The sequence below is a fragment of the Pogona vitticeps genome, chromosome 15 (genome assembly GCF_051106095.1).
Source record: "Pogona vitticeps strain Pit_001003342236 chromosome 15, PviZW2.1, whole genome shotgun sequence".
In the NCBI taxonomy this organism is placed as follows: Eukaryota; Metazoa; Chordata; class Lepidosauria; order Squamata; family Agamidae; genus Pogona; species Pogona vitticeps.
This window is the reverse complement of record NC_135797.1, coordinates 9,188,275-9,207,784: the sequence shown is the minus strand read 5'-3', so window position 1 is coordinate 9,207,784 and position 19,510 is coordinate 9,188,275. Positions and strand designations below refer to the sequence as shown.

The window sequence follows — 19,510 nt, the reverse complement described above, 5'->3', positions numbered from 1 at the left end:
AAATTGTGCGAGTACAATCCAATCTCTTTTTCTCAGAGTGTATAAAGCATTGTCTGGTGTGTGGCTCCTCAACCCTGCTGCCAAATCTTGTGCCAATACACCGCTCATATCTGCCCGTTATCTGGATCCATTTTACAATTTACATTCGGTGTATGCTCAGAGGCAGTCTTTTCCTCCTCGCCGTTTGACTGGAATGTCGCAGAAAGGAAGAACCTCTCACCCCAGCAGCTTCTGCGGCTTTGGCCAGAAATCCACACGGGTGGGGCTTTGGACACCCACTGGCAGCAAAAACACTCCGTATGGCTGCATTTATCCCAGAATCCATGCGCGGAGTCTGGCAGAAGCATCTCTCTTTTCTGATCAGCTATGCCTTTGTTGTGTTTTTGGACTACAACTCCCAAAATCCCCCTGGACATCCTGTAGTGTGGGTCTTGAGAGCCTGTGCTGTGAGTTTATGACTACCATGTGGAAACGACTCATCCTTACTGTGCAGTATTTCAGGACATCCATTTAGAACAGTGCAGGAAGATCGAGAACCCTAAACTTAGTTAGAGAAACCTCTGGTATTGATTTTAATGCATAATGCCGACCTCCTGGAAGCTGTTTCTAACTAAGGGCAGATCCAGACAGAGCAAACGTGGGAAAGACTGTCACCCAGCTGGCCTCTGTGCTTACAGTTCAGCGTCTGCTTAGCTGCTACGAAGCATGGGTAGACGACTCCAAGGCCCCTGCTCCACACTCCTCTTGTTCTCCTTCTCTTTCAACAAGACAAGCTCTTTGAACAGAGGCCACCTTTCTCTGAAAACCTTTTGAAATGTAAGATTGTCTTCTAAGAAGCAGAATGCACGGCTACCCTAGGAGGGCACTCTGCACATGGGCAGGGAACGTTGCAGCCGAGATTTAAATAGGAGCGTTGGGGAGCTGGTGGAGGCCAGAAGGAATGGAAAGAAGAGTCACGTCTGCCCCAGGCTCCAACTAATCTCCAGCCATCAATTGACATGCGTTGCATTCTTCTGGATTAGAAGAATTTGTTCTGGGATACTCTTATCGAGGTTAAATACACACAATCAGAGTTGGGTTAAGCTTTGACTTGAGAAGGTTTTCCTTAGACAGGGCGGGGGAACAGGCCGCACATACTCTTCCACCAGCAATTCAGGCAGCTTCTCAACACGAAAAATCACCGTGGAGCCCAGGAATCGCATGATTTCAAACACCAGATGTTTACCCTGCCTTGCAGCAAAGATAAATTTGAAAAAAAAGATGGGGAAAACCTTAGAGTTACAACAAGGATCAGAGAGAGGACGCCTCATAGTCAATGGTAGATGAATTTATAAAGAAGCTGGTTGGTTTGTTTTGTTTTTAATTCAGTGCTGGACTACAAGGCAAGATACAGCCCAACCTCATCACAATTTGATCTACTGTTTGATTAATTTATGTTATTGATTCCTAGAACACTTTGCTGTTGGCATTTGTTGTTGTTATTGTCATTATTTACCTTCATTATCGGGAAAGGGATTTATCTCTGGAATCCTGCTGCTAATTTATTTGTGCATGCAGGAAGTAGATTTAGCAGCATATTGCTCCTCGTTAACCAAGGTGCTAAATTGCATTTCTAGATCCGCGCCTACCGAGTCAACCAGCATCTCGTTAATGAGCAGCGATTTGGTGATGAGATTCACAATCAGCAACAGGATTCTGCCCATTATATTGAAGACTGGGATGTTAAGGAAGGGAAAACCTCCAGGAGCCAGATGGATTGGACTACAACTCCCATCATCCTTTTAAAAAGCAAGCATAACCTGGGTCTTCCAAACCCAGGTCTTTCCTGCTCTGCCCAAAATCAGTCCATGGAGAATGGCTGGACGGTGGGGGATCCCAGCTCTTTCGGCCGTTTTTCCGTGGGGTTCGTGAAGCCCTGTTTAAGGATAAAAAGTGGGCTGAAGTTGCTTCAGTCTTGCCTAGGGTTGCCAGATACACGGGTACTAAAAGGAGGACATAGAAAGACAAAAAGCAGGACAAAGGAGGACATATTGAATGTTTCATTTGAATCATTCCAGATTAAATACACAATCAATACAATTTTATTTCAATAGCTGCCAATAAATGTCTCTTAGTGAACCGACCAAGAAACAGGCACGTTAAAAATTAAAAATAAATTCAATGGAGGCTTTTTTTTTTTTTTGCAAAATACTGGGGGTGGGCGGGCAGGTGGGGGTGGGGAAAGCCAGGGGGAAGGGGGTCCCTCCCCCTCTCCCCCTCCCATCCAAAATTATAAAATATACAAAAGCCTGACATTTTAAAGTTTTTTATCTTTGCCTGCCTGGCGGAGGACATTAGGCTAAAAAGGAGGACATGTCCTCCTTTTGCCTGACATCTGGCAACCCTAGTCTTGCCTCTCTTCTGTCCCATCACTTAACTAGGATATGTTGGCCATTCCTATTCTTCCTCTTCTTCTACGCTAATTTTCAGAGCAGCCGAACTTTTGCTTGGCATCTCAGGCCTTGCCAGTGTTGTCGTCTTTACCCAACTTGGCCAGACCCAAAAGGTGCCTTCGTGGTTTCCTTGTCGTTTTTTAAAACTCCTAAGGGCCACTCCTGAAAGACACCTGAGGATTTGATATAGTATAGATAAAACCAAGAAAGAGTCCAAAAGGCAAGAAAAGACTATTGTCTCCCACAAGCCAGATGTCCTGCCAGGTCTTGCCTTTTTCCTGACCAGGCAGAATTAACAAGGCTGCCTAATACTGTAAACCTTTTGTTTTTAAATGAAAAGAAACCCTCCCAAATTCATTGCTCCCTTCATTGCTTCTGCAAAGCGTAGGTGCCAATTCAGCAGGTGTTGGGAGGGCCAGCCCGGTTTCCGGTTCCCCTCTCTGCCCGCCTCTGCCTCCCAGTTCCACCACCGCCTGCCAGTTGCTTCGCTTTCTGCTGCCAGGAAGCCTCACTTCCTCCCACCAAGCAGCTGCCAACTGGCTCATTTTTGGGTAGTGGTTTGTTCGGGGAAAGGCCCTGCCCCACCGGCGGGGTCCCGTTGGAGGCGTTGACTCCGAGCCCTCCGGCGGCCTTCCTTCTCCCTAAGGAGCCGAGAGCTTGTGGCTCTCCATGGAGGCTTGCTTCCTCTTGTCATCACGGATCCCTCCGTCTGATAATGACCTTGTAGGAGAAATGCCAGCGGAGACAGAGACAAAACAGAGCTACTGGAAAGCAAAAGTAGGCAGGATAATAGCTTGGCACGCTTATGGGAATGCCAAGATTTGCATGCGTGTGTGAACACCTAATTTTTTTAAAAATCTGCTATCTTTTTTTTTTTCATTTATTATGAAACCTAAAGGATGAAACGTTCCAAGAAAAAAAAAAGGAGGACTCAGTAGCAAGAGGACATAGTCTATAAAATGCAAAATCTGGAGATGTGAATGCGAGACGGGAAGCGGAATGATCTGCTTGAAGGAAACCACTGGACAGAATCCAGAGCAGGAACACAGTTCTTGAAAGAGAAGCGAGATTGGGATTTTCAGATTTTTTGGGGACTACATGACCCAACATTATCCGACGTAATTCTCATAATTTAGAAAGGAGGCTCCCAGCTTGCAGAAGATCAGCTTCCTCTCTGAACAGGAAGTGCTGGAGCAGGACTAGGCCCTCCTAGCTAGGCCTTTTTTCCATGTGAGCCACAGTGAGGTGTCGGCCTGTCAGGTGGAACGCCCACAGCGGAAACATATGAGATTTGTAGTCCAAACAAAATCTGAAAATCCTAGGGGATGCACTGCCAAGCATATTCCAAAAACCACCAGAATTTTCCACTCTGCATGCTTTTCTCAGGCTGAGCCTGACAGAGCTGGGGAGTGGGGTGCAAATCAAACCTAAAAGGTCCAAAATCCATGACCACATCACCGTCATCTTAGAAGTACAGAGCTGTGGCAACCCACAGCTGGGTGGCGGGGTGGGTGGGGGGACATTTTCCTTTTGGCCATGTAACGATGCATGCCATACTCTTGATCTGTGAACACACATTTGAACTGAGATGATGAGCTTGGTTTCAACCTAGAAATGGGTGCAGAGGGTCTTCAATGGCCGTACAGTGGTGCCTCGCAGAACGAGCGCACCGTAGAGCGATGAATTCGCTGTACGGTGACGCTTTTTCGATCGCTAATGCGATCGCAGAGCGATGGCCCCAATGGGCGAAAATCGCAGAGCGAAGGTCGGTAAGTGGTTCGCTTACCGATCTTCACTTTGCGACCCGCCGATCAGCTGTTCTGCGGCAACAAAATGGCCACCGGAACAGCCAAAATGGCCGCGCGCAGCATTTTCGCACCCTCGTTAAGCGAGGGGAGGGCGCGAAAATGGCTGCCGGCCATTGAAAAACTTCGCTGAACGGTGAGTAAATCAGCCGATTGGAACGCATTAAACTAAGTTTAATGCATTCCAATGGCTTTTTTCTTACCGCTCAGCGATGTTTCACACAGCGAGGGTTAATCCGGGACGGATTAACCTCGCTGTGCGAGGCACCACTGTATTACTTTGCCTTCAGACCCCAAAGGACACAGCCATTCCCTGAGACTTCTGCTGACACTACTAGGCTTCATAACCTTGTGGCAGTGAGTTCCACAGTTTACCTATGTGCTATGTGGAATGAGTATTTCCTTCCATCTGTTCTGAATCCTTTACGGTTTAAACTTCGGCAAATGACCTCTTGGATTCTAACCACCTGGGAGAGGACGAGAAATTTCTGCGTGCCCCCTTTGTACACAGAAAACATTTATGTTATCATCCCCCCTCTTTTTCTTGCCTTAAAGCTCAACAGCTCTATGCAAGGATCAAAGGCATACCAGGATAGACAGGCCCCAAAGCATACTTAGCAGGCCATCTTCCAGATGTTCATATGCTAATTTTTAACAGCTCTAAAGGGTCTCCGGTTTAGATGAAAAGCTTCTGCCACAGATAAACCTGCTAGCCGTTAAGGTGCCTCGAGGGGGTCTTATCAACCAAGCCCTGACTGTCTCCATTTAGGACTCAAGGCTTGCTGATAAAACTCTTGTAGTATCGGAAAGACCAACCAATTTATCTGCCACAGAAGCTTTGGTGGATAAGAAAACCCACTTAATCAGAAGCGTGATTTGTAGAGTCTGCTGTATGGGCTCAGCTAAGTGGGAAGATTGTGTTATCACCAGACACCCGTCCTCTAAAAATGGTCCCTAGGCTTTTCTTGTATTTCAACACAAGTGTCACAGATTATGCCTCTGGCTGGCCTTTCGGCCTCCCTGGTGGTTAGTCTTTCTTTCCCTCACCCTGGGAGTGTGCATATGTGTATTTGTGCATTCACACCTACATACCGAAAGAAGAGAACTCTTCCTATATCGGATTATTGCATCCACACAGAAACCTAGGCCACCATATATCTGAAAGGAACTGCAATACATTTTTCTGTCTCTCTCTTTTTTTTAAGTTTACAAAAATGATTTGTTTTGTACGTCATTCATCATTTGTTGCAAAACATACACAATCAAAATCAGCAACAACGCATAAGAGGCAACGTCAAAACAATAAATTGTGCCTCTGTGAATTCATTCAAGAGCATGGGGTTTTTTTGGCTGTTTTTTTTAGTAAGCAAAATGTTTTAAAAGAAGTCCTGAATGAAGTCTTCTCTCGAGACACACATTTGGAAGCGGCGAGTTGAAATGAAAATAAATTACATTGGAAATTAAATTAAATCTGTTACTTCAGGGGATTTAGAGACGTTTAACCAAGATACGTTCAAAAGTAATGTAACAGGAAGCTGTTACTTGATTGGGTTAATGCCGTTGTTCCTGAACTTTCCAGCATCATGTCCTCCTCTTTTGATTTTGGAGAAATTCTCCCACTTCCACATTTTATTGTCTTCCAACTTCCAGCCAAAAGCAGTGAGGGGGAGAAGAGAGATTTCTGAGCCCCGGCCAGGCTATCATATGTACCTGTGGACTGGCTTTGATGCACCAGGGCATGGGGTCATGCTGCTGTGCGGCATGTTACTGAGGGAAATCTGGGAGATAAAGAGTTTCCCAATGATTCTGACCAGTTACCCATTGAGGTGTGCACCAGTCTCCATGGATTTCAACAACAGCTGTGCAGAACCTCTTGGTGGATGGTGCATCCACAGTTCATGCTGCAGAATTTTGAATTCCGGATAAAATTCCTTTTGCTGCACAGTAGATGTACAGAGACTCACAGAGAATAGCTATGAGTTTTTCAAAGTCCAGCCTGTTCTCATGAACTGACACTTGAACTCTCAGTAACTCATTCTGAGACGTTTGCAGGAAAAAGGGAACATTTCTCTACTTATAGTTTCTTGAAATATCAGAGGTGTGTATGCCACTTTCTTTACTGCACACATACCGTATTTTTCCGTGTATAAAACTATACTTTTGCCTAAAATCTTTAGAGTAAAAATTGAGGGTTGTCTTATACACTGAAGTAAGCTGAGGAGAGAACAAAAACAAGTGGAGGGGAAAGCAGGGATCAAAGTGATCCTGCAGCGCTTTGATCCCTTTCCCCCTACACTTGCTAAGCCCCACTTAGATTTCTTCATTTTGGATTAGAAAAGTGGGGGGGGGGGGCATCTTATACATGGGGGCGTCTTATACACAGAAAAATACGGTACTGTACTTAGTAACCAACTGAACAGATTGACAGCAAACAAACAACTGCCACCCATGGGGATGGCGGGGGGGAGAGGGATAGAACATTCAGCAACAAGACTCTCTTTGAATTTCAAAACCTGGAAGGAACAATTGGTTCATGCTAGGTAGATCACCCCAGTCCTGAAAAGTTCCTTCCAGTCCCTGAAACTACAGACAGTAGGGAAAGGTGTAAACAGAACTCCAACAGTTAATGTTGTCAGAAGCTGGCTACCTCTTACAGTCCTGCCCTTGTTTTGGCTTGCTTTGGCCTATCGTTATGCTCTCATTTAATTGTCTTGCTTATTGGGTTTCAAAGCATTTAGGCAGCTTAACTGCCGTCATTATTTCCCATTTAGGAAGGAAGAAAGGGCCGTGATCATTAATGCGTGATGTTTAGTTTATCCCCGTGCAGAATCTTGGGAGTTCCGGAACAGAAGGTTGCAGCGCCCTGAAGACAGCGTTGGGATGCATCCTGCACAAAGCACAGAGCGCAGGAAAGCATGGGTTTCTGGTTAGTTGTATCCCCCCAGGTGCCTTTCTCAAGCCCTGGAATGTGCACATACTGTACAGACACAAACCAGGTAGGATGGCCACTGACCCCTCTCCGGGATGGGGTGGGGTGGAGAGACGTGTGTCACCCAAAAAAAAAAAAAGGGGGGGATAAAGAGAGTACTGATTCGCTGCAAGCTGCATTTTCTAGTTGGTATGTCCAAGTGCCAAATTCAAGGGGAAAAAATATAAATATATAATTTAAACATGTCTGACCGGAGTGGGGAAGTCAATACTCAGGTGACTTGTACACCTGATGCTCAGATGCTCTCTGTCCAAGCACAGCTAAGGAGAGATTGGCCGCATCCAGGTCCCTAAATCTCCTTTTTTGCGGTGCCCTTTCTTTAAACCAGGATTTTCTCTCTGAACATTTCTCTGTCGCTGTCCACGCTTTGGCAACATCCAGTCTGGACTACTTTAGTTTGTACATGGGGCTGCCCTTGAGGACGGTTCAAAAATTTGGTCGACCAGACCAGATGGGCGGGATAGAAATCAAATAAATAAATAAATAAAATTATGCTGAAAATATAGCAACTGGGCTCTGCCACATTTGCTAGGTCTGGCTCTGAGCTATCATGATCAGGGAGGAAAAAAAAAATACAGTTTGCTGTCGTTTAGAGGGGCTCCAACATTTATAACAGGGGTGAGCAACCACATACAGAATAATGTTGTCGGTTCCCTCTGATCCCACGTATGGCGGTCGCTGGCCTTTGAGTTTTGGCAAGCAGAGAAGAAGCCCCTGTCCCTCTGGGGAAGCAAGACTTTCGAATCTTAGCCTTTACTTGTGAGCTGCGTGACTCCCTCCCCAGGCCTTCATGGGTGGCGCATGGGGGGGGGCGCGTGTGGAAGATACATGGGGTCTCCCTTCAGGCTCAGCTGCAGCTGCAAGAAGGTAAGGAGGGACCCTCAGCAGGAGCGGAGGCAAGCAAACAACGCAGTCATCCTTGAATGAATGCCTCCGCCCATGAACAACGATCATGCGCTCTCCGACCACAGGAACGGCGTTTTCCTCTCTTTGCTTACATTGGCACAGATCACGCATTTCCGTTCCCTCGCCCACTTCGCGAGGTGCCCAAAGCCGTCCCCACCTTCTCTTATGGGGCCGTGTGCCCTTCCCTGGGCGGCCTCAGCCATGCGACACGTCCAGTAAAGTCAGAAACAGGGCACACCTTCCTCCCCCCCCCCCAGGTCAGGCTCCCTTGCCCTATCGCTTCCCCAAACGACAAATAGGAGAGAGGTGTAGCTTAAACAAACAAACCAAACAACCCGAAGTGAGATCCTTTTCTTCCCTCAAAAAGTATGTCTCAGGTGTGTGTGCACCTTTGCTCAGAAGGAAAGCGCATGTTTTGCCAATTGCGCTTCAGGGTCTCCGGTGGAAATGGGTCAGGCCGAAAGTGAGAGCAACCTCCCCTCTGTCCCTCAGATCCTTGACATCTGTGTTACAGAGTTTTGAATGTTGGTTAATCTTTCCTAGCTGTGCAATAGAAGTGCAGGGATTCACAGAGCAGAATAGCTTCAAGTTCCCCGGAGCAGTCCACCCCTTTTTCTCATCAACTGACACTTACAGTCTCGACAACTCACTCTGAGACATTAGTAACAGAAAGAATAAAAAGATTTTGTTACTTACAATAGAAAAAAAAATAAAACAGAGAGCTAACAAACCACGACTGTTTTCAACAACAGACTTCAACAGACTCTAGAGAGGGGGAAAGAACGGAGCAAAAAGGCCATGCTCTCCTTGAATTCAGAGGCAGGGAAGGAATGAGTGATTAGTGCTGGATAGACTGACAGTTACCCCAGTCCAGAAAAGGTTCCTCCCAATCACACCTTCTCCATGCAGCTTGCGAGGTTGTAAAAACTCCCAACAACCTGCAGGTAGAAATACAGTGGTGCCCCGCATAGTGACGTTAATCCGTTCCGGATTACAGTGGGGTCTCTACTTAAGAACGTCTCTACTTAAGAACAATCCAACTTAAGAACAGCTCCATTTGCTAAATTTTGCTTCTACTTGAGAACAGAAATCCAAGATAAGAACAGGGAAAAAAAACCTTTCCTGCTCTTTTTCAACCTTAGGTCATCTTAGGTTAAAAAAAATTCTCCCCCTAGCGGTAGAGTACGTATTAACCAGCTTTGCATTAGTTCCTATGGGAACTAATGCTTCAATGTACGAACGCACCTCTACATAACAAAAAGACAGCCAGAACGGATTAATTGGTTTTCAGTCCATTCCTATGGGAAATTTTGCTTCAACTTAAGAACGTTTCAACTTAAGAACACCATTCCAAAACGGATTAAGTTCTTAAGTTGAGGTTCCACTGTAGTTTCTATGGATGGAAAAGAGCAGATACGGATTAAATGGTTTTCAATGCATTCCTATGGGAAATGCAGATTCAACATAAGAACTTTTCAACTTGAGAACCACCTTCCAATACGGATTAAGTTCTTAAGTAGAGACCCCACTGTAATTGTCGCTATCCGGAAACATCGCAATGCGGGGGGGGGGAACCCCATAGAAACACATTAAACTTCCTATGGGGCGAAAACTCACTGTTATGCGAAGATCCTCCATAGCGCCGCCATTTTCGCCGCCTCGGTAATCAAGGAAATCACGCAAAAATGGTTGTGGTGGCCATTTTGGGCACCCGACAGCCATTTTGGAACCGCCGACCAGCTGTTCCGCAAACATCGCAATGCGAAGATCGGTAAGCGAAACGCTTATCGATCATCGCAATGCGATGTTTAGGCTATTAAAACATCGCAATGCAATCACATTAGCGATCCCAAAAAATAGATTGCTCGTTATGCGAGGCACCACTGTAATAGCTAATATTGGGTGAGGCCAGGAGTCAGTAACATGACATACTGGGGCCAATGTGGCCACCCAGGAACCCAAATGCTCCCTCTGGAACACTAACTGCCTGGTTCAGAAATCATTTGACTTCATAGAAAGACAGCTCTGTTTTGCCTTCCTTTCTTGACTCACTCCATCCCATGTTACGTCTTCCTCTTTTCCTACGTCTTCAACATTTCCCATCATTATCGTCTCTTCTGGTAACTCTTGTCTTCTCACCATATGTCCAGAAGAACTACATGGGGTCTTTTGATTGGTAAAACCATGCATTTCCTAATTATTTGGAAGCAGTTTGAATTGCTAAGTTGGGAGTCTTGCATCTTGCCAGACCTTCCCTTGATTTGCCGATGTGTGCACACTTGTGGGACACTGCAAAAAGCACAGCCTAGCTTTGGCGCAACAGTTGCTATGGATGCATCCACATTATTTTTTTTCTGGGGTGCTCCTAATCATGCAATCAAATATATGGTGCAATCCATGTGGGCGCATCTTTCTCTGTGTGTTTCCACTCCATGTTACGGGTTTGGAATGCTGAAGGCTGGCACTGAGACTGAGTCACATCAGCCCATGCAAAGAAAGAATAAACACGTTTGACTTGAAGCCAACTTTGCCATTAATTCTGCCACAGTGACTAGTCCTCATTGTTTCAGACCTGTTTGCCTGTCTGTCTGCAGAGGCCAACGTGAGTCATCTGTGCCTCCCGTTGCTTGGGGGCACTTGCTCAGTTTAATTTGCAAGCAAAAAAACGTTGCCAGAAATCCAGACAGAGGTTGGAAAAGTTACCTTTTTCAGACTACAGTTCCAAGGATCTTCCCCTTGTTGTGTGTTTGTGACTGGCCTGCAGAAGATGGTACCTTTCTTCGAACAGTTGAACCCCTGTTCGAGGATGGGGAGGGCAGCCTCTCCCCTCCTTCTCTCCGACTCCAGATCAGCACACAAACCTGTTCTACAATCCCCCCCCTCTGTCTGTCCTAGACAGGCTGAGTCTTGCCTCCTTTCCTGATGATATGCTTGGATTCCTTGGGTGGGGACGGGAGATGGTGAAGGTGTAAGACAGAGAAGAGGAGCAGGGTTATAATTACAGGGCAGCCGGGGTGAGGCACCCCCCCGCCTCCCACACCTGTATTTTGGGTGCCTCCAAACTAGGAATGTAAATCCTCACTTGTCTCATTCTCACGGCCGAGAGTGAGAAGCTGCAATTTTTTCCCTCCACACCTGCCAGGAGGGGAGATACCGTGTTTCCCCGAAAATAAAACAGGGTCTTATATTAATTTTTGCTCCAAAAAGTGCATTAGGGCTTATTTTCAGGGGATGTTTTATTTTTTTTTTCATGGACAACCATCTACATTTACTCAAACACAATCCTGTCTTCTTCTTCTGTTTGCTGCACAAGAGTGGAGGGCGGGGGTTTCACTTCACTGGGGCTTATTTTTGGGGTAGGGCTTATATGACGAGCATCCTCAAAAATCATGCTAGGACTTATTTTCAGGTTAGGTCTTCTTTTCGGGAAAACAGGTTATCTTCATTTGCTGGCCTCAATGAGAGCTTTCACATTTGTTAGAATAGCTTTGGCACAAATAAGGCCCTTTGATTAATAGTTTTGGCTTTGTTCCACAGACTTTGATGAACTTGAAGCGTTAGAGGGGTTACTTGGTCTTTTTTGACCAATCTCCCGATCTTCTGTGCCTGCTCTTTACAGGAGATTGCCTTTGCCAAAGAAACAAGAATGTAGGAAGCAATCTTAAGCTGAGCCATCCCGTTGGTCCATCTGGGTCATTCCTGTTAACTCCGATTACCAGCTGCTCTCCAAGGCTTTATAGGTAGGATTCTTTCCCAGCCCCACCTGCAGATCTTTGATATCTCCAGGTGGTCTCCCATCCACGTGCTAACTTGATTTGACCCTGGTAATCCAACGGAAAACTGGCAAGATTAATGTTTGTAGGAAACGTCTGGTGAGGCACTAGTTTTGCACAAACATTTTCTGCAACCTCGAAGACCTTGAGAGTACCAAAGAGCATCTTATCTCACTCTTATACTGGAGCAGGAGAACCTTGGGAGAAGTGATTTTTTCCCCTTGAGGTGTCATTGTGCCAAAACAGCAGAAATTAACAAGAACAAGGAATCCAGCGAATCTAAAATATTTCAACGCAGGACAGATTAGAAACAAACAAACTTCCTAAACTTCCTATTCCAAGAAAGTGGTTTACTGGGGAACGTTGTAGATGGGAAAAATCAACACCAACCGCTCATATTCTTCACTGAGTTTAGGGGATTCCTAATTATCAATCATATTAGGGCAAACCTCAATGATATTGTATTCTTCACCCTGCTGTCCCTTAAAACTTGGGGACATTTACAACCCGCCTTATCATCTCAGAGCAAAGCCAGGCACCCCGTTAGTATCTGATAGAAGACTTGGCAACGAGATTCAAAGCCAGCCTGGGAGTAGCAAAGAAAAGGTTTTTAAATATGCAATTTACACACTGTCTCCTTACAGATTGAAGAAATAACTTCATACCACGTGGGCTGTTTGTCTTGCACTCTGCAAGACCCGGTTTTGTGCGTTCTGACTCGCAGTTTCTCTGCATGGTCTAAGATGCAAGCCTTCCGCATCGTTGGCTCCCCGAACGTTTAAAACTAGAGATGCAAAGGACAAAATGTAGTGACTTTGGCTTTTCATCTAAACATTAATATAAGCAACAGTTATTACAATAAAATGTTAATGAATATACATGTAATTTTGCTAATAATAATAATAATAATAATAATAGTAGTAGTAGTAGTAGTAGTAGTAGTAGTAGTAATAGTAATAGTAGTAACAACAACAACAACAACAACAACAACAACAACAACAACAACAACAACAACAACAACAACAACAACAACAACAACAACAACAACAACAACAACAATTGTGTGCCATCAAATAGATTCCAAGTTATGGCTATCCTTTCCAGGGTTTTCTAGGTCTCGAATACTCAGGGGTATTCAGGATCTGTCCTTCCAGTGAGCACAATACAGTACTGTATATTTATTAAAACATAAATATACAGTACTGTAGTCTAAAACAAAATGAAAACAACTACTAAATTGCTAAACACCACCCATAATCTTTCAATCACACCCTTTTGGGGGTGTGGCCTTCAAGTAATTAGGAAATCAGAAGAATATTACCCTTGTCCCCACCCCTTTCTGGAAGGGGGGCTCCTGGAATCCTTACAGTCATCTTGGAGGGCTGAGAGAAGGACAAAGAGCAAGGTTATTTTTAGGGACCCTTGTGTGAAATGATGGCCACTAGCCTCAATTGCCAGGTGTTGCATGTGGGGGGGGGAGGCTTAAAAGAGAGTCAGGGGCCGATGACTCTGGTTACCCTAACGAGGTTCCCAAGGATGCCAGTAAATGCCACCAGCCTTGATAGCTGCTAAGTTGGGTTTTGATTCTCTGCCAGTGTTACCCCCCCCCAAAAAAAGAATCGTTTCTGTCCATAACACGCTCAAATCAAAATGGATTTAAACAGAGGACATTTGTCATTCTAACAACATAAAGGTTTCAGAACCGCCTGGACCGTTGTTTTTAAAAAGAGTGAATTATTTAGTACGGTTCTTCTCATTCTTCCCCCATGAAAAGCAGCATTCCCTGTATAGAGAAAAAAAAAAGAAAGGAATAAAAACATGTGAATGTTCTGAATTCCAATTATTTTGACAAATTTCTGCTTTTAATATAATATTCGGACATGAGAGAGAGAGAGAAAGAGCGCAAAGCATGTGCAATTCTGGAAATAGGGCTAGCTGTGGTTTGTGGTTTCTTAGGGGGGAAGGACTGCAACAAAAAAAGGGAAGAAAGCGGGGAGGGGGAGAGAAAGAAAGAGAGAAATGTGAATCCTCCAGCTTGACTTTAGCCTGTCCTTCAGACAGAAACAGGTCCTCAGTGTGGGTGAGGAGGGGGTGGCTGGGCGAAGTGAGCCTCCAGCTGAACCTCTGGAAGAGGCAGCCAAGCCAACGTGGCTTCGTGGTGGATCTTACCAGGAGAAGATCCTCCCCAACGGAGTCATCAGGATGTCTCTTATCAAAGGATTCCTCTGCCCTGTCAAGAAGTCATGGCACACCGTGCTTCTCTGTTGCCCCAGGTCTGCCGAGGCAGCCGTGTGGTCTCTGAAAAGCACAGCCTGCAAAATCAGGCTCCTGGTACGTCCTAGAGAGACCACAACGTTGGGCTCCCAAGCAGGAGGGACTCAACTATGTCTTCTCCTCCTCCTGCTGCTGCTACTGCACAGTGCGTGGTTGCGATGGATACTGGATCATAACAGAAGCAAATATTGAAATCGTTGGGACGGGTTGCCAGGGAACTTGAGCAAATGACAGCACATCAGGCCCCCGGGGCGGGTGGAGCGAGGGAAACCCCATCTCTGCCTACTCACTGGCGGTGCTGACTCAAAAGAGATGTTCAGTAGTAGGACAGCAGACCCGGGGATGCCCAAGAAGTGAGAAATCAGGGAAATGGTTGCAGCGTGACTGGCCGGGACAGCTACCCTTTTTCCTCTCAGCCCTGTTAGTTCAGACCTGCCTACCGGAAGAATTTCAGCGAGGCCAAGGCTTCGTTCCCAAGGGCATCTGCTCCGGAAGGAGGAGGGAAGGAGAGCGAGCAACGTTTACAAGCTCTTGCCTGGCTTATCTTCAAGCTGAAATGGTTCAAAATAAGAATAATAAAAAACACAGGCAAAAGAAAGCAGGGCATCTTTTTTTAGAGTGTTCGGCCCATCTGTTATCCTTTCTGCAGCTCACAATAATTAAAGGTTGTGCTCAAAAACCCAGGTCAGAATGATATGCCTCACCTTTTCCAAATTTATGTGTGACAGGCTCATTTTTCCTCTGGTAAATTATAGACCCGGTTTCTGCCCTTCAGGAAGGCCTGAAGGGCTGTTGTATAGAGCAGGGGTGGTAAGGTTTTCACCCCTAAAGATTTACTTAAACCAATGAGAAAGCAATTCTCTGTGAAAGTCCCCCTGTCATGCATACCCTTCCTCGACATTTTTCTTCGTTCCACCCTTTAGGAAGGGCACCCTTTCTCCCAGTTTAGAAACCGAGGCAGCCGGGCACGGCCTGGTTTCAGGCTCGGAGCTGCTGAGCTGTTGGTCGTATATATTACAAGATAGTTGTGTTTTCCCAACAAATATTCAAGCAAGGCGCCATCGTCACCTCGGCTTTTGAGTCAGTGGAAACTGGAGGAGGAGGATCTTAGCGCTGAAGAGCTGGAAGGGAATCCATAAAATCCAGACCCTCCCAAGGAGAGGGAAACAGAAGCCAGATACCTAAACCTCTAAGCTATCAAGTAAAGCAACACAACATACATCTTTAGCAGCATTAAACAACCTGTTTGTTTGCTTGCTTGCTTGTTTAACACCCTGCCTTTCCTTGAATGGACTCAAGGCTCTTCTCCTCCGCATTTTATCCTTACATCAATCTTGCGCGGTAGGACAAACAAACAAACAAAATGACAGGGCTACATTCACTCAGGGGATTTCCTGCCTTAACGGGGATTAGAACTGGTTGTTTCAAGATCCAGCTGGATGGCATGCTTTGAAGGGTTACTGAAACTGTCCTGATGCGTAGTAGATCATAGGATTGAAGCCATAGGATTTTTTTTATTACTAGTTCGAGCTACGACGTCTCCACCACTTTCCCTGTTCCCTCTCAGTTTAGCTGCAGTCCTCAAAGCAGATGGGGGAGAGAGAGAGTCTTGCAGCGCTGGGAAGCAAAACGCTGTATCTGAGAGTAATTTTGTCTTAAGTCAGCAGCAAGAGCCATTAACTTTACAAAAGACCTGTTCTTCAGTTATCATGGACACGGATCAATCTAGCAGCCTGCATTTCTGAACTCCCTGCCTGGGTGAGGTGGGTATAGGGACTGTCACAATCAGCATCTGTGCTTCCAAATTGACCACTGTTCCATTTTATAGAATGGTAAGCTGCTGGGCTCCATGATCACAGCAGATGGTGACAGCAACCATGAAATTAAAAGATGCCTGCTTCTTGGGAGGAAAGCGATGACAAACCTCAACAGCATCTTAAAAAGCAGAGATGTCACCTTGCCAACAAAAGTCCGCATAGTCAAAGCTATGGTTTTTCCAGTAGCAACATATAGAAGTGAGAGCTGGACCATAAAGAAGGCTGGCCACCAAAGAACGGATGCTTTTGAATTGTGGTGCTGGAGGAGACTCTTGAGAGTCCCCTGGACTGCAAGGAGATAAAACCAATCTGTTCTAAAGGAAATCAACCCTGAGTGCTCCCTGGAAGGACAGATCCTGAAGCTGAGGCTCCATTACTTTGGAGAAGACTCCTTGAAAAAGACTGTGATATTAGGAAAGTGTGACGGCAAGAGGAGAAGGGAACTACAGAGGATGAGATGGCCGGACAGCGTCATCAAAGCGACCAACATCAATCTGACCCAACTCCAGGAGGCCGTGGAAGACAGGAGGGCCTGGCGTGCTCTGGTCCATGGGGTCACGAAGAGTCAAAGAGTCGGACATGACTAAACAACAACAAAGCTGCTGGGGGGAGGGAGGGAGGACAAATTTACCATTTTAATTAGCCTGCCATTTTAAACCAGGTATGTTTCTGCCAATACCCAAACCAAACCCAGCTGCTTTCCAGAAATGGGTCTTTGTAAAGGGAACTGAAAGGAGTGTTGCCTAGAGGCAGGGCGGAGCAGAAATAAAAGCAATGGCTGCTTGGCATAGTAAGTTTAACACTTTCAAGGTCTATGAGGCTATTTGCTTACTATTGATAAATCTTGCAAACACAAATTCACAAAACTGCATTTATATAGCAGACAACGTGAGCAACTGTAACAACAAAACACAACAATTTGTGCATCCAAAGCCTTGGTAACAAGACTAATGCAGGAGTTGCATTAGAAGGTGCAAAGTTCGATTTCAAAGTTAGACTAAAATCCAATCTATCTTCCTCAACTGGGTTGGGTCCCTATAATTCTTCCCAGGAGAATCTTCAGAACCCTTGACTAAGTTAGCGAGAGCCTCAGCAGTCCAAGTAGCAACAGCAGCTCCTGCCTCTTCAGCTCTCCTGGTCTTTTTGAGATTCAAATCTCTTACTCGCAGCCCTGCTCTTTTCTTAGTCCCGCCCCTTTAGGCTGAATCAATATTTCATAGGGAAATATTTCATAAGCAGCTAAGGAAATTTGCAACCCCAAGGTTACTGATGGTCTCTGGTTTGGACAACTTCAAAAGGGGATTAAACAAAATCATGGCAGGTGGCTTTCGATGTCTAAACATCAGGGTGCTTAGATATTCTTCCTAGGGCTGTGTACTTGACCTGGGTTAGGAGGACCTGCCAGGCCTTCTGATTCAACGCAGAGTGTTCTGGACCTGACCCAATTTGATTTCAGCCCTAGAACTGCAGTAACCAGCAAAATGGTGGAATCAATGCATTGGGAAATCAAAATGGTTATGTGGTCTTGATTTTTTGCACAGCTCTTCATGAAATTTGGAGCCACGACAAACCCTCGAGAGGTGAGTCCGTGTGCCAAATTTTAGACAGGTAGCTTTGGATTTATACCCAGTGTGGTGCAGTGGGCAGAGTGATGATGGACTAGGACTCTGGAGACCCGCGTTCAAATTCCTGCTCAGCCATGGAAGCTCACTCTGTGTGGGTGTGTTTAGCAGTTAAAACCACTCCTTAAATGTCTTAAAAGCCCCGTTAGGGTCTCTGTAAGTTGGTTCTGATTTGATGGCACAGAACAGAAGAAGCTTCAGGCATGAGACATACAGTGGTGCCTCGCATAACGAGCGCCTCGTATAGCGACGAATCCGCATAGCGATCCCTTTTCCGGGATCGCTAATGCGGAGGCATTGCCTCGGCCCCAATGGGCGAAACTCGCATAGCGAAGATCAGTAAGCGTTTTGCTTACCGATCTTCACTTTGCGACGCCACGGATCAGCTGTTCGGCAGTTCCAAAATGGCCACCGGACACCAGAAATGGCCACGCGCAGCGTTTTCGCGCCCTCCCCTCGGCGTGAAAATGGCTGCCGGACACAGGAAACTTCGCTAAACGGTGAGTTTTCAGCCGATTTGGAATGCGTTCCAATGGCTTTTTACTTTCCATTTAACGAAGTTTTCACATAGCGAAGGTTAATCCGGAACGGATTAACCTCGCTATGCGAGGCACCACTGTATTTAATATTCCTAGACACACACACACACACACACACACACACCACACAGAAAAACAAACAAACCAGAAGGGATTTCTGCCTGACTCTATGTGTGCCTTAGATGTGAATCCCGTATTGGCCTGCTCAGCAGAGTTCAAGGGGCTTTGCTGAGGAACTTTCCCAATTAAGCCTCCTGTGAGTTAGGTAATAATTAGATGTGCAAATTCCCCTTTCTGGCGCCTGTGTTTCGCAAGTTCAATTCCTGGTTCTAAAGGCCTATGTGCTAGTTAGACCATTGTTTGGGTTAATGCAGGCAAAAGCCAAAAGGGAAGCATCATCGAGGCTGGCAGGGCCACCATGAAAAGGGGCGGGATTGCAGCAAACAGGGCAAGACATTCCAGTTCAGAAACTGGTAGTAATTAGTTACATGCAGCTAGTTATTTGTTGCAGAAGTAGTTACATTTTCTTCAGTCTCAATTTTGTTGTTGTTTAGTCGTTAAGTCGTGCCCGACTCTTCGTTACCCCACAGACCAGAGCACGCCAGGCCCTCCTGTTTTCCACGACCTCCCGGAGTTGGGTGGAAATAAAACCATGAAAACAGATTCCCTTTCCACTAAGAGCACCAAGACCAACAGGGTGTCATCACCAAGCCCAGCAGCCTCTGTCACCGTCCAGCGAAGATCCTCCATAGGGGCGGCCATTTGCGGTGCCTATAAAGCGAGGAATCCATCCAAAACACAGCAGGGAGCCATTTTACACAGCGGGTGGCCATTTTGAAGCCGCCGATCAGCTGTTTTAAAAACGTCGTAATGCGAAGAATTGGTTCCCGAAGCAGGGAACCGATCGCCGTAAAGTGAATTTTGCCTATTAAAACATTGTTTTGCTATCTCAAAAGCGATCGCAAAACAATCATCGTATAGCGGTTTCATCGTTTAACGAGGTAATCGTTAAGCGAGGCACCACAGAACCAGACTGTGGGTGTGAGGGGTGTCGAAGCCAGGGCCTGTTTTTGAAAATGTTCCACTTAGAAGTTTGCTATAACCGGGTCAACGAACTCTACCCAGCCACAAGGACCAGGGGATCACTGCACACAAAAGACCAGCTAACGATACACATCAATCACAGTGACAGATCATCTCTCCCGCTTATCACAACAATACACCCACAAGAAAAACACACTGATCACCATAATCACTCAACCCCCTTAAAAGGACAAAAGCTTTTCCCACCACTATAAATACTCAACTATCCAACAAACTGCACCAGAGCACGGACAGAGTTCTGTCCTCTGA

General features: G+C 45.9%; 1 long non-coding RNA gene across 3 annotated transcripts; it reads right to left on the bottom strand.

The window, feature by feature from the left end:
• Nucleotides 1–704: 704 nt before the first annotated feature.
• On the bottom strand, nucleotides 705–17,478 carry LOC144584863 (uncharacterized). 3 transcript variants are annotated; one of them, XR_013539336.1, is made up of 4 exons: nucleotides 14,075–17,478; nucleotides 13,227–13,688; nucleotides 12,571–12,689; nucleotides 705–1,982 (listed from the first exon to the last, which is right to left on the bottom strand). It is a non-coding gene; the product is annotated as an uncharacterized LOC144584863 (long non-coding RNA). The 3 variants fall into 3 exon arrangements; XR_013539335.1 differs by lacking the exon at nucleotides 705–1,982 and adding an exon at nucleotides 9,676–11,953; XR_013539334.1 differs by lacking the exon at nucleotides 705–1,982 and having other exon boundaries at nucleotides 12,260–12,689.
• Between the last annotated feature and the right edge of the window lie 2,032 nt (nucleotides 17,479–19,510).